The sequence below is a fragment of the Phyllobates terribilis genome, unplaced genomic scaffold, assembly GCF_046119375.1.
Source record: "Phyllobates terribilis strain yellow unplaced genomic scaffold, ASM4611937v1 Scaffold_14__1_contigs__length_39327217, whole genome shotgun sequence".
NCBI classification, from domain to species: domain Eukaryota; kingdom Metazoa; phylum Chordata; class Amphibia; order Anura; family Dendrobatidae; genus Phyllobates; species Phyllobates terribilis.
In genome coordinates this window covers 18,606,006-18,618,083 of record NW_027362774.1, presented here as the reverse complement: position 1 = coordinate 18,618,083, position 12,078 = coordinate 18,606,006, and the positions used below count along the sequence as shown (strand labels likewise).

General features: G+C 49.3%; 1 protein-coding gene across 1 annotated transcript in view; it reads left to right on the top strand.

Moving 5' to 3' along the window:
- Positions 1 to 275: 275 nt before the first annotated feature.
- BANP (BTG3 associated nuclear protein) overlaps positions 276 to 12,078 on the top strand; it is a 433,716-nt gene continuing 421,913 nt past the window's right edge. The window contains exon 1 of the mRNA XM_073659719.1: positions 276 to 412. The gene's annotated coding sequence lies outside the window, so the exon portion shown is untranslated. The remainder of the gene's footprint in view (positions 413 to 12,078) is intronic.

Sequence of the window (12,078 nt, the reverse complement as noted above, 5' to 3'; positions counted from 1 at the left end):
TCTCTCCCTGCACAGTCTCCCTTGTGCTTTCTCCCTCTCCCCCTGCACTGTCTCCCTCTCTCCCTGCACAGTCTCCCTTGTACTTTCTCCCTCTCCCCCTGCACTGTCTCCTTTGTACTTTCTCCCTCTCCCCCTGCACTGTCTCCCTCTCTCCCTGCACAGTCTCCCTTGTACTTTCTCCCTCTCCCCCTGCACTGTCTTCTGCACCGTCTCTTTTACTGTCACTTCCACATTATGAGCAGTAGGTGGCGTAAGTCGCCCAGTGTCCCATTACGCATGCGTCCTCCGCCGTAGGCCACGCGTGCGCAGTGCGGTATCAGCTACAGCGAGGAGGAGAGGAGGTGCTGGATTCTCTCGCGAGGAAGGACGCCATTATCGCCCACAAAACACCACGAGAACTCGCCCCCAAACGGTAACTGGGGACCAGCGATAGAGCTGCCGGCTCATGGGGCTCCCGAGGCTTCCCTGCCGCCCTCCCCGGCTCCCCAGAGTCCGCCCGCCGCTCCCGGGGACCAGGAAAGAGCAGGGAGGAGGGCGGGAAAGCAGGCCTGAGGCGGGGGGGCAGTGTGTGAGGAGAGATGTGGCCGAGGCCTGGTGCTCAGCCCTCACAGCCGCCTCCGAGGACAGAGGCCGCCGTCGTGCGTAGGAAAGCGGGGAAGAAGCCCGTGTGTGGGCGGGAAACGCCTCCGGTGTGGGGGATGGAGCGTCCGCCACGGAGCGGTCTCTCATAGTAACCGCTCACCCATAGTAACCGGTGACTGCCGCGTGTGGTCACCCATAGTAACCGCTCACCCATAGCAACCTGTGATTGCTGTGTGTGGTCACCCATAGCAACCGGTGACTGCCGCGTGTGGTCACCCATAGTAACCGCTCACCCATAGCAAACTGTGATTGCCGCGTGTGGTCACCCATAGTAACCACTCACCCATAGCAACCGGTGACTGCCGCGTGTGGTCACCCATAGTAACCGCTCACCCATAGCAACCTGTGATTGCTGTGTGTGGTCACCCATAGCAACCTGTGATTGCCGCGTGTGGTCACCCATAGTAACCGGTGACTGCCGCGTGTGGTCACCCATAGTAACCGCTCACCCATAGCAACCGGTGACTGCTGCGTGTGGTCACCCATAGTAACCGCTCACCCATAGCAACCTGTGATTGCTGCGTGTGGTCACCCATAGTAACCGCTCACCCATAGCAACCTGTGATTGCCGTGTGTGGTCACCCATAGTAACCACTCACCCATAGCAACTGGTGACTGCCGCGTGTGGTCACTCATAGCAACCAGACAAATATGGTTCAGTCACCAGTAGCAACCAACATCTAGCAGCTGTCGCCTTTAGCAACCATTCATGTAGCAGCTCTAGCGCTGTTGCCCTTAGCAACCAGTCATGTAGCAGCTCTAGCGCTGTTGCCCTTAGCAACCAGTCATGTAGCAGCTCTAGCGCTGTTGCCCTTAGCAACCAGTCATGTAGCAGCTCTAGCGCTGTTGCCCTTAGCAACCAGTCATGTAGCAGCTCTAGCGCTGTTGCCCTTAGCAACCAGTCATGTAGCAGCTCTAGCGCTGTTGCCCTTAGCAGCCAGTCATGTAGCAGCTCTAGCGCTTTCGCCCTTAGCAACCATTCATGTAGCAGCTCTAGCGCTGTTGCCCTTAGCAACCAGTCATCTAGCAGCTCTAGCACTGTTGCCCTTAGCAACCAGTCATGTAGCAGCTCTAGCGCTGTCGCCCTTAGCAACCATTCATGTAGCAGCTCTAGCTCTGTCGCCCTTAGCAACCAGTCATGTAGCAGCTCTAGCGCTGTCGCCCTTAGCAACCATTTATGTAGCAGCTCTAGCGCTGTCGCCCTTAGCAACCATTCATGTAGCAGCTCTAGCGCTGTCGCCCTTAGCAACCATTCATGTAGCAGCTCTAGCTCTGTCGCCCTTAGCAACCAGTCATGTAGCAGCTCTAGCGCTGTCGCCCTTAGTAACCAGTCATGTAGCAGCTCTAGCTCTGTCGCCGCCTTTAACAACCAATCCATTCCAGCTCTCAAAGACACTTAGAAAATGAAGTCAGTGGTCAGATTGGTTGCTAGAGGTAACCATTTTTCTGTGCTTCAGTCTTGAGAAGTCTCTTGGTGACTGATTCATATTTGGTTGTCAACATTTGCATTGGAAGCCGCCTCCAAGGAATATAACTGAATTTAGGGAAGGGCAGCGCAACATGCAGATCCCAAAGGCTCGTTGTGCTGTTACCTCTACATTATCATTGTGGTCGTGCTGCAATGGAAGTTGGGTGCCACCTTTCTTTGTTTTTATTTTGTTTTTCTGCTGTAAAGCCCCAATTGATCAAGACAGGCATTTTGTTTCAGGGCTGTGGAGTTGATAAGCCAAACCTCCGACTCCTCAATTTTCATGACTCCGACTCCCTCATACACTTTAGGAGTCGGAGTTGGTCCATTTTATACTGACTCCGACTCCACAGCCCTGTTTTGTATGCCAGGCAAAAGTCATTGAGACGTGAGCAAGAGGCAAAAATGAGGCCGGTCAGTGGCCGGTGTGCGTCTGTCATAAGTTGGGCAGCTTTTGTGGTGCAAATGATGGATTTCTTGAATGTTCTTAGCCACGCCCAATCCTGCCTAAGCTCCACCCTCATTTGAAAGCATGGGCAGAGGTATCAGGGACTGGTGTAAATGGCAAAAAGTTACTAATTTTGCGACCTTTCAAGAACTTTTAGGTTATGTTCACATGTTGCATTTTTGCAGTGTTTTTTTTATGCAAATTTTCAGCTGCGTTTACAGTACCAGGAAAGTCTGAGATTTCAGAAATCTCATGCTCGCGCCTTGTTTTTTTTTTTTTTTTTTACTGTTTTGCAAAATGCAGCATTTCACTTCTTTCAGCATTTGCAGTTTTTTTTCACCGATATAAAGCAATGGGTAGTGCAAAAAACGCAGGTATCAGGTTTTTCTACATTTTTTGTGCCAAAACCTGCTGAAGTTTAAGTAGATTATTTTTTTGCACTAAACTTTATCAGCATTCACAAGAAACAGATGAACACTGACAAAAACACAGCAAAAATGGCACACAAAACGCGGAAAACCTGCTTTTTTTGAGGTTGCTTTTTTAATGCCAAGAGAGCAGGTTTTGCCTGCAGAAAAGAACGCAACTTGCGAAGATATCTTTGGGCTATGTTCACATGTTGTGTTTTTGCAGCATTTTTTTCCTGCAGGCAAAGCCTGCTCTCTTGGCATTAAAAAAACAACCTAAAAAAAAGCAGGTTTTGATGAGTTTGTGCTGCGTTTTTGTCACGGTACATTTGTCTCTTATGCTGATAAAGTTTAGTGCTTAAAAAAAACTGATTAAACTTCCCCAAAAACACAGCAAAACCAGATACCTGTGTTTTCTGCTGCAGTTTTTGCCCTACCCATTGCTTTCATTGTGTGAAAAACACTGAAAAAGTGCTGAAAGAAGTGACATGCTACTTACAAACGCAGTTCTTCGACGAAATAGTCAGGAAAAAAAGCAAAGTGTGTGCATGAGATTACTGAAATCTCATAGAATTTGCTGGTACTGTAAAACGCCGCTGAAAATTTGCATAAAAACGCTGCAAAAATGCAACATGTGAAGATAGCCTAACACCTGACCTCTGGCAAAATTGCTTGATGATTTAAGATCTGAGGCAATATTTGTGATGTGACATAAAGTCTCATACAAGACTCACAACCAAAAATAATCCTAATTGTCTACTATGTTATAGTTGTGATTTGTGTGTTAAGAATAATAACCAGTTCACACCCGGGTTGCACGTACGTAGCATGCAGTAGTGGCTTGCGTTGTGGTCTCTGAAGACGAAGTTGTGTGTGTCTTGCAATAAATATCTAGCCAGTTACAGTCGTGAGGACGTTGCCGATCTTTGGATGGGAGACTTGCAAAGAGACCTTGTGATCTTCATAACATACCGCTGAAATCATGGGGAGCCCTGAACTTAAATGGCGCAACAGCAAGTAGCCGACAGCTAACAGCATTTATGGTTAGTGTCCCCAGTCTAAAGCAACCATCGCTCCACCATACCGCTGCACGACCAGCTCTACGCTCACCTACTGTATCCTCACCCATCCCTTGTAGACTGTGAGCCCTCACGGGCAGGGTCCTCGCTGCACGACCAGCTCTACCCTCACCTACTGTATCCTCACCCATCCCTTGTAGACTGTGAGCCCTCGCGGGCAGGGTCCTCGCTCCACCATACCGCTGCACGACCAGCTCTACCCTCACCTACTGTATCCTCACCCATCCCCTGTAGACTGTGAGCCCTCGCGGGCAGGGTCCTCGCTCCACCATACCGCTGCACGACCAGCTCTACCCTCACCTACTGTATCCTCACCCATCCCTTGTAGACTGTGAGCCCTCGCGGGCAGGGTCCCCGCTCCACCATACCGCTGCACGACCAGCTCTACCCTCACCTACTGTATCCTCACCCATCCCTCATAGACTGTGAGCCCTCGCGGGCAGGGTCCCCGCTCCACCATACCGCTGCACGACCAGCTCTCCCCTCACCTACTGTATCCACACCCATCCCTTGTAGACTGTGAGCCCTCGCGGGCAGGGTCCTCGCTCCACCATACCAGTGCACGACCAGCTCTGCCCTCACCTACTGTATCCTCACCCATCCCTTGTAGACTGTGAGCCCTCGCGGGCAGGGTCCCCGCTCCACCATACCGCTGCACGACCAGCTCTCCCCTCACCTACTGTATTCACACCCATCCCTTGTAGACTGTGAGCCCTCGCAGGCAGGGTCCTCGCTCCACCATACCACTGCACGACCAGCTCTACCCTCACCTACTGTATCCACACCCATCCCTTGTAGACTGTGAGCCCTCGCGGGCAGGGTCCTCGCTCCACCATACCGCTGCACGACCAGCTCTCCCCTCACCTACTGTATCCACACCCATCCCTTGTAGACTGTGAGCCCTCGCGGGCAGGGTCCTCGCTCCACCATACCGCTGCACGACCAGCTCTACCCTCACCTACTGTATCCTCACCCATCCCTCATAGACTGTGAGCCCTCGCGGGCAGGGTCCCCGCTCCACCATACCGCTGCACGACCAGCTCTACCCTCACCTACTGTATCCTCACCCATCCCTCGTAGACTGTGAGCCCTCGCGGGCTGGGTCCTCGCTCCACCATACCGCTGCACGACCAGCTCTACCCTCACCTACTGTATCCTCACCCATCCCTTGTAGACTGAGCCCTCGCGGGCAGGGTCCTCGCTCCACCCTACCGCTGCACGGCCAGCTCTGCCCTCACCTACTGTATCCTCACCCATCCCTTCTAGATTGTGAGCCCTCACGGGCAGGGTCCTCGCTCCACCATACCGCTGCACGGCCAGCTCTACCCTCACCTACTGTATCCTCACCCATCCCCTGTAGACTGTGAGCCCTCGCGGGCAGGGTCCTCGCTCCACCATACCGCTGCATGGCCAGCTCTACCCTCACCTACTGTATCCTCACCCATCCCTTGTAGACTGTGAGCCCTCGCGGGCAGGGTCCTCGCTCCACCATACCGCTGCACGGCCAGCTCTACCCTCACCTACTGTATCCTCACCCATCCCTTCTAGATTGTGAGCCCTCGCGGGCAGGGTCCTCGCTCCACCATACCGCTGCACGGCCAGCTCTACCCTCACCTACTGTATCCTCACCCATCCCCTGTAGACTGTGAGCCCTCGCGGGCAGGGTCCTCGCTCCACCATACCGCTGCATGGCCAGCTCTACCCTCACCTACTGTATCCTCACCCATCCCTTGTAGACTGTGAGCCCTCGCGGGCAGGGTCCTCGCTCCACCATACCGCTGCACGGCCAGCTCTACCCTCACCTACTGTATCCTCACCCATCCCTTGTAGGCTGTGAGCCCTCGCGGGCAGGGTCCTCGTTCCACCATACCGCTGCACGACCAGCTCTACCCTCACCTACTGTATCCTCACCCATCCCTTGTAGACTGTGAGCCCTCGCGGGCAGGGTCCTCGCTCCACCATACCGCTGCATGACCAGCTCTACCCTCACCTACTGTATCCTCACCCATCCCTTGTAGGCTGTGAGCCCTCGCGGGCAGGGTCCTCGTTCCACCATACCGCTGCATGACCAGCTCTACCCTCACCTACTGTATCCTCACCCATCCCTTGTAGACTGTGAGCCCTCGCGGGCAGGGTCCTCGCTCCACCATACCGCTGCACGGCCAGCTCTACCCTCACCTACTGTATCCTCACCCATCCCTTGTAGGCTGTGAGCCCTCGCGGGCAGGGTCCTCGTTCCACCATACCGCTGCACGACCAGCTCTGCCCTCACCTACTGTATCCTCACCCATCCCTTGTAGACTGTGAGCCCTCGCGGGCAGGGTCCTCGCTCCACCATACCGCTGCATGACCAGCCGTACCCTCACCTACTGTATCCTCACCCATCCCTTGTAGATTGTGAGCCCTCGCGGGCAGGGTCCTCGCTCCACCATACCGCTGCATGACCAGCCGTACCCTCACCTACTGTATCCTCACCCATCCCTTGTAGACTGTGAGCCCTCGCGGGCAGGGTCCTCGCTCCACCATACCGCTGTACGACCAGCTCTACCCTCACCTACTGTATCCTCACCCATCCCTTGTAGATTGTGAGCCCTCGCGGGCAGGGTCCTCGCTCCTCCTGGATCAGTCGCCGTCACGTTTTGCTAGAGATCATTGTAATTGTTTATGTATGTAAAGCGCGATGGTATAAATGGCACTATAATAATAGATAATAATAATAAAGACTCTAAGGGTATGTGCGCACGATCAGTATTTTGTGCAGAAATTTCTGCAGCTTTTCTGCACCTCTTGGCAGCAAAAACTCTGCGGAAATTCCACACGTTTTTGCCAGTGCATTACATAGGAAAATACAGGCAAAAACGCACAAAGAAATTGACATGCTGCAGATTCAAACTCACATGAAATCCTGTCCGGAAAATTCCTGATCATGTGGACAAATCTTCAAAATTCTCATAGGCAATGCTGGCATAAGGATTAACATGCATTTTTTGGGCCAATTCTGTGCGGAAATAAAACACATAAAAAATGACTCACCGTGTGCACATAGCCTGCCCCCCCTCCTTCTGGTGTGTATAGGGGTCTCCTGACTCCCCTCCCAACAGATGATGTTGGGGGTCATAAGGATCATGCAGTCGGCATTTCAACGGCCAATCATTTTGTCTTTAGGGAAGATAAGCCTCTGCCAGAGAGGAGTTTGGCAGTGTCTTTTTCCTCTCTTCTCATTAAAAACACATGAACGCTGGGCTGAGTGTCAGGAGAGATAGCTGTCTGCCAAACGAATGTCCTGCTGACAGCTATCTCCAGTGTCTGGACAGCTTAATGCTCATTTTCTGAGTAATATAAGTGCATGCATTAAGGCCTGAACTTTCCGCAGCGGAGGCTTCTAGAACCGGGCCCACGACTTAGATGTAATATTAGTGCAGAAATACACTCACTATAGGTTTTTTTTTTTTTTTGCTTTTTTCTTAAGCCCACTACTGGAGTGGGTACAAATAAAAGGAAGAGCAGTTAGAATCTGTTCACATCTGCTTTAGGAAATTATGTCTCTGTTCCGTTCAGAAATGGATTTCACGCATCTCGGATGCGAATGGCAATCAAAGGGCTCTCTTGACTAATAATATTGTCTGTCATTTTAGGGGAAATCTAGCAAAGAGCATAAATGTAATTCATGAGATGTCCCTGCGCTCACAGCAGCTACTTTGTCATCTGTACTTGTGATACATTTTAGCAATATCTAGTTTGGAGCCAGCACATCTGCAGTAGAGGAGTGTCACTGAAGAGCACATTCCTGCGCTGAGATGACATAGACTGGAGGCTTTACACTCTTATTGGTCAGGGTAATATAAAACCTGTTGATTCTGTCTGGGTTTTGATGATTTGGAGAGATCTCAGCCCGGAATCTCATAAGATACAGAACACCTGCAGCTTCCTATTCACAGTATTCTCAGTCTGGAGGTGCGAAATGTTTGACTTATTGCTGCCGAGGGCTCAGGGCCGAGATCTGTGTCTGATTAGACGTCCGTTTCTCTGAATTGCTGGGATTTCAGCTGGAATATTTTCCTGGAAGTCATCTCTCTGTGATATAATCTCAGAATAACTAAAGGATGTACATCTTGGTGGAAGTCTGAAAATCCAATCCTTTATTTCTTAAATATTATCTGGAGCTAATCTTAAATTTGACTACGCAAAATGCTTCAAAAAACAAGGCAGACCTTTTATTATAGGCTCCAAAGCCCCATATTTCCCACCCTGTTCTTATAATGTAGCGTATGATCATCTGTGTCCAATCTCAAATTACATTGCAGAGATCCCTGGGAAGTGTGTTTTAGTTGGACGGACGGTGACACGTGCGGTGTTGCACTTGGCAGTCGGTGTCTGGTAGCTTAATATTCAGAGTGAAAACAATTACTGAAGAATGCATAGATCTTTTATTTAGACCTGCTGCGGATACATTGAGCTGCGATATCTCCAGGCCGCCCAGAATATACTATAGCACCACAGCAATCAATGGAAACGGCAGGTGTAATTCGATAAAGGTACCAGATGTGGAACGTACAATTCTTTGCTCCAGATTAAATTCCTACTGCGCACCTGCTTAGAGGAATTGCACAGCAGAGTTATTCGTACTGTCGATCTCCTGCTCCTACCATGCATTGCCCATTTGATGCTGGGAGTCATAGTTTGACATCGGGTGCAGACCACAGCTTTAGGCCAGGTTAAAACAGCGGAATTGTGCACTGCAAATCCCCATAAAAAGTAGATGAGATCTTCAAAATATGCACTTGAAATTGCCTGCATGAAAATGTGAGCAGATTTTGTTGCAGTAAAGTTGTGGATGTTAACTTTTAATTTCATCATTCAGTGAACAAGATGTCCATACGCACTAGGTGAAGAAACCAGACGTCCGTGCTCTGTGTATAGAGAGCGGCTGCTGTAGCCGTGCCTCCTGCACTGACTGACAGCCGGCCCTAATGCTGTACTGCTGTCAGTCAGTGCGCGTGGAGCGGCTACAGCTGCCTCTTTCTATACACAGAGCAGTGACTGAATTCATGCCAGCGCCGCCCCCATGACTGAAACCGGAACGCTACCGGGAGGAATAAAGTGGGAGGTCTAAGCGCTGGTGCCGGGCAGGTTCAAAATGCTACGAATAAACTTGCAAAATACTCAGCACTCAAAATATTCAGAAGTGATGCTTTTATTTATAATGCAATCTAACAACATTTTATAATGATCAGTATGGACTGTTGTCACTGGTATGTCAGATGTAACAGACAGTCTGCACCTGGCTGCAGAAGATCTCTCTTCGTCAGACGCCTTCTTACATCTGTCTTACTTTAGGACCCAGCGGCTACCTCCCTCCTGCTCTGATTGACACCCTGGCCTGGATGTTTAAATACTTTGTTTGCAACAGGGAGGCGCCGGTGATATTCACACATGTTCCCTTGTGAAGGCTTGGAGCTATTGCAGTCTGCTTACTTTCTCTCTGGTGCTTTGGAGGATATTTGGCGTAATCTCTCTGAAGTCGGCTCAAGCAAAGTTTCTCCCCCCTGTGTTTGTCTCTTTTGTTGTCTTTAATTTATAGTGGGGACTGACCAGTGCTCACCCCCCCCTTCCCTAGCCAGGGCCTAGCTCTAGGGATTTACAGGGCTTAGGTTTCTTGTTTGGCAATTGGTGAGGAACCAATATAGGGACGGTAGGGGAGACAGGGTGATATTAGATCAGCCTAGGGGTCTCCACTCCCCCTTTCCCTAGTGTCTGGGCTCCCTTCCCCTCTTCCCTTTGTGTTGCACTTAGTCTTTCCTACACTGTGCGTGACAACTGTACAAGGATGTCATCCGTGTGCGATATGTGTTTTCCACCGAGCCATAGACTTGTTTTGTAATTTTTGATCCATGATACCAGAGAAAAACGTTCATGAGAATAGCACAATAGATTATAATGGGATCGTGTTCTAGCCGTGAGAAAATGGGCGCAGCACGGACGTGTGATTAAGGCCTTAGGCTGATTTTCTTAAAGGAAGAACGTTTTATTTATTAAGAAGGAGAAGTTCTTGTTTTTAGTTGGACTTTAAGTCTTGTTTGACTCCATTACATTTTTGGTCACTGCACAACATATCTGGAATATATCTAAACTACAAGTTATGGTTTATATCTCAGAAATCTTCCCCCACGGTATCCAGCTGCGATGATCAACAACCTTCATAGGGTTCGGATCCATCCACCATCATCCTAACACGTTTGAAGTCCTCCCAATCCCTGATATCTGTGTAACTCCATAAACTGGGCCAGATGGCTCGTCCCAAAATCATCTCAAATTCCTGAGCTCTCTTGTGGTGTCTGTCATAAAGTTTTGAAAAGTTTTGAAGAGCTTTCAGAAGTTCGGTCTTCCAGACTTGCTGGTCGTGGTGTTCCTGTTTGTGGATGGGTTATTCCAATGGGAATGTCTTACAGAAAGGTAAAGGAATGTGTTTGTCCATCCACAAGTTGTAATTGCAAACTTGGGAGACAGTGATCAACAGATGTGCTAGAGGTTAGTTTTCTATTTATGGGATGTGCAATAGTGTATTTCAATAAGGGGCGATGCACCAATCTGCTGACCATCAGTAGTGCAAGCTGCAGATCTGAGGGACTTCTGCTGCTTATTCCACCACAAATGTCAGTTTTTTTCACCAGGAAAATCGATCACATAAACATATTAGTCTTCCCTCACATACACATTTCAGGTGCCTTTTTTTCCAAAATTGTTTGGATCATAAATACTATTTAAATGGAATATGTTCATATGTAGACATTTTTTTCTACATGCTTCTTATGTTTTAGCTGTTCTAAAGAGTAGTGTATGGAAAAAATGCATGAAAAACACCTAGAGCAGGCTGCATTTTTAAGAAGTGACACAGACCCAGCAAAGTGCATCGAAAGTGTTGAAAAGCCCCCGGAAGCACGCTCTGTCAGGTACTTTATACCTCCCTGACGACTTCCTGCAAACATCTGGCTGCAGGATTTATTGACAGCTTTATGTGTGAAACCGTTGTTTCTTCACACCATAATCGGATTTTCACATTTTAACCTGAATTTTGACATATAGTTACACCTAATCATGTGTCTTGCAAGCATGTACAGACCAAAAGTTTGGACTTCTCATTTAAAGATTTTTCTGTATTTTCATGACTATGAAAATTGTACATTCACACTGATGGCATCAAAACTATGAATTAACACATGTGGAATTATATACTTAACAAAAAAGTGTGAAACAACTGAAAATATGTCTTATATTCTAGGTTCTTCAAAGTAGCCACCTTTTGCTTTGATGACTGCTTTGCACACTCTTGGCATTCTCTTGATGAGCTTCAAGAGGTAGTCACCGGAAATGGTCTTCCAACAATCTTGAAGGAGTTCCCAGAGATGCTTAGCACTTGTTGGCCCTTTTGCCTTCACTCTGCGGTCCAGCTCACCCCAAACCATCTCGATTGGGTTCAGGTCTGGTGACTGTGGAGGCCAGGTCATCTGGCGTAGCCCCCCATCACTCTCCTTCTTGGTCAAATAGCCCTTACACAGCCTGGAGGTGTTTGGGGTCATTGTCCTGTTGAAAAATAAATGATGGTCCAACTAAACGCAAACCGGATGGAATAGCATGCCGCTACAAGATGCTGTGGTACCATGCTGGTTCAGTCTGCCTTCAATTTTGAATAAATCCCCAACAGTGTCACCAGCAAAGCCCCCAACACCATCACACCTCCTCCTCCATGCTTCACGGTGGGAACCAGGCATGTAGAGTCCATCCGTTCACCTTTTCTGCGTCGCACAAAGACACGGTGGTTGGAACCAAAGATCTCAAATTTGGACTCATCAGAGCAAAGCACAGATTTCCACTGGTCTAATGTCCATTCCTTGTGTTCTTTAGCCCAAACAAGTCTCTTCTGCTTGTTGCCCGTCCTTAGCAGTGGTTTCCTAGCAGCTATTTTACCATGAAGGTCTGCTGCACAAAGTCTCCTCTTAACAGTTGTTGTAGAGATGTGTCTGCTGCTAGAACTCT